The following is a 3,249-nucleotide window of genomic DNA, read 5'->3' as shown; positions in this document are numbered from 1 at the left end:
CCATAAGATTTAAAATTTTCGTTTGGATCTGATCAGTTTCATGCATGGGACAAAACTTTCCCATCATCAGTGCCTTAAACTCATCCCAACTCAGATTGTACATCGCCTCTCTCCCTTTACTCATAAACATTGTATTCCATCATTCGAGTGCCTCTCCCTTAAACATAAGGGCGGAGTATTGAATTTTCTCCTCGTTGGAACATTTGCTCGTGATCACGATTGTCTACATTTCCTCAAGCCATCTCACGGTTGTGATGGCTCCTTTGTCACCATGGAACTCTTTCGGTCCATAGTATTTGAAATCTTTGAAAGAACACCCACTAATTTTGAGTTTCTTGAACTCTTGTCTAACTCCACCATCGGCGTTAGACTCATGGACACTTTCTTCCCTATGCGAAGGTTTAGATCGAGGTTTAGAAATAGATTTTTGGGAAGGATTAACAGAACGAGAGTGTTTCGAATTTCGAGATTGAGACCTAGCCATGGACTCTTCTCTCACCGCATGCTTAATCATTCTTTGTATTTTATTCTTATATTTTTCGAGAATTTCTTCTTCTTGATTACCATCGGGGTTTTTCCCTTTTTTCTTTTCTTACTTCTTTTTCTTTTCGGGCATTCTCGTTGTTATTACTATGTTTAGACATATGTCTTTTCTTTTCAATTTATATCTGAAATTTTTAACAACGTTTATTTATTAAACATATATTTTATTATACATTCATATATATATATCACAAAGGATATATTTATACTTATTCCACATTACATACATGTATATACATATCATTCCAACGATATATATATACTTATTATCCTATCTTTATTCTTAAGAACGTTTCAACGTTCTTGATACATACATTTCACATAACATACATGATTATACTACACACACACTTCTCCTTCACATTTTTTCTCCATCCTCAGTCCTTCATGAACTTTTTCACTACCTTTGTCAGCTTGTTACACTTATGAAGAAGCCTCTCTCCCATCTTCTTCTTTTTCTTCCCTTCTTCAGCCACCTTCTTTCTCCAATCGTCAGTCTCATGTAGAGCACGGTCCAAGTGTTCTTCATATGACTGTGGGACCTTGTCGGGGTATCCATATTGTGGAGGTGGGTCGCGGTAACCCAATGTCACCATCTCGTAGTGATTCCTCGGTTCAGGATACGGGACCTCAGTCATGTCGGATGCAAGGTAGAAGAAAGTCTTAGCAGCTTGGTTTTGTTCTCGAATCTCATCAGCTCGCTCTTGAATCGAGGGAATTTTTCCTTGGAATGGTGGGAAGCTTGACGAAGCTTGGTTCCTGAGTTGCTCAAGATATTGAACATACGGATCGACGGAACCGTAGCTTGGGTTTTGGGAAGTGAGTGATCCATCCATTGAGCTTGATATCTCATTGGGATTATCGGGATGCTCTTCTTCAGGTTCGGACTCTTCCACAGGATCCTCCTCTTCTTCGGGGTCCTCCTCTTCTTCTGGTTCCTCTTCTTCCATAGGCTCTTCCTCCTCTTCAGGTTCTTCCTCCTCCATATGCTCAGTGGCCTCATTGATCATTTGGGGCATTTTGAAGCTTTCGTAGGGCATCATTACCCTCATCTTGGGCTTGTGGGACGGCCCTTTGCCATTATTGGGTTGTGAGTTGACTTCATTGAAAGTAGGGTTTCCAGTATGCCACCTTCGTTGATCGGAGTGGCATTGCATCCAGTCGGAGGATGGGGATCTTGGTTCTTCCTTTATGGGTCGGTTTGAGAGGAAAGCATAGGACGGGTGTGGATTTGGTAGGTATCCGGTTGGAAAGTATTGTGGTATTTCCGATGGTTGGTAAGTGGGAATCTCCGAGGGATGGTACGTCGGTATTTCAGAGGGTTGATACATGGGTATGGTTGGTGGATGGTAGCTTGAGTGCCTTGGTGGTTCGACTCTTTGCTTTGGTGGACTTTCAGGAATGTTTATTGGATAGTGTCTACATCCGGGGTAGTACACCGGTTTGGACAAGTCATGTTCCACATCTTGGTCAAAGTACGCTTCATAGTATCTATCACTCATGTTATCCTCGGGGTAGGGTTCGGCAATTCCAGCCTCTTTAGCTTTGCGTATAAAGTTCGTGATATGAGCCTTGAATGACATCTACATTTTAGGTGGTTTAGAATGTGGAGGGAAAGAAAAGGTTACCAGCCTATCTTATCCCTAAAACAAATAATCAATTATTTCCTATACTTGGATTGAAGCTTGGGTATTGTTTAATGATACCCAATTCGCTAAGATCGATGGCTCTGATACCAACACTTGTCACACCCCGAACCACGGTCTAGGCGTATGACAACTATGTTAGTACCACAAGTGTATATAAATCAGAGTTACGTTATATTAGCGGAAGTCTTATAAAACTTGTGGATTAAAGTTGGAATATTACAAAAGACGGGATTATAAAATACCCGTTTAAGTTATAAAAGTATTACTTGTTTTATCATTACAAAACTATCATTATATATTTAAGTTTATACAAAAGAAAATCCGAGCCATCGGATATATATATATATATATATATATAACACTTCGACAGTCCAAACGCTATCCTTGTTCACCTACAAAATGTAAATAAAATACGTCAGCAACGAATGCTGGTGAACACGTTGACGCAAAAATATTTTCTTTTACTTTATTACCCCTCGAGACTACGACTGCCTCGGCCCAACGTGGCTTAGGAATAACAAAGTCAAATAACACATTTATAAATTCAAGTCTCTACTCTAGGTCACCTCAGCAAACACCGCAGCGTTCGACTTAGTTAAGTACCCGTAAATATACACAAAGATCGTACTTCCCGCGGGAAAGCGTTCTACGATCAGGGTGGTGCGATGTGCCCATCGCGTAGTACCACCTATGTAAGGATCCAGACATACGTATACCACGGCATGAGGGTTAGGATTATACTTTCATTTATAATGGTTTTAGGAACACATAGTTCCTTGTAAACAATTTTCATATAACATGTTTGACTCGATTGAAAACAAGTTTATAAAAGTTTGGGGGCGTATTCACCTTATCTCTTTGGGATCGGCTTCAACACCGTCCGAGGGTCTTTCCCTTGCTATCTCGCACCTATAGTACGAGTATAACCATTTGTTAGTCAGATATACAATCCGGCTTAAGACCTTTAGTCTTATTTTATAACTCTACCTCGATGAACCTTTAGTTCATATATTTCTTTTACTTGAAAACCTTTAGTTTAAAAGTTATTTATAAACCT

This window comes from Bidens hawaiensis, unplaced genomic scaffold (genome assembly GCF_021521415.1).
Source record: "Bidens hawaiensis isolate Kalapana, Puna unplaced genomic scaffold, B.hawaiensis_p1.1 tig00419442_1, whole genome shotgun sequence".
In the NCBI taxonomy this organism is placed as follows: domain Eukaryota; kingdom Viridiplantae; phylum Streptophyta; class Magnoliopsida; order Asterales; family Asteraceae; genus Bidens; species Bidens hawaiensis.
Note: the sequence above shows the minus strand (reverse complement) of the source record.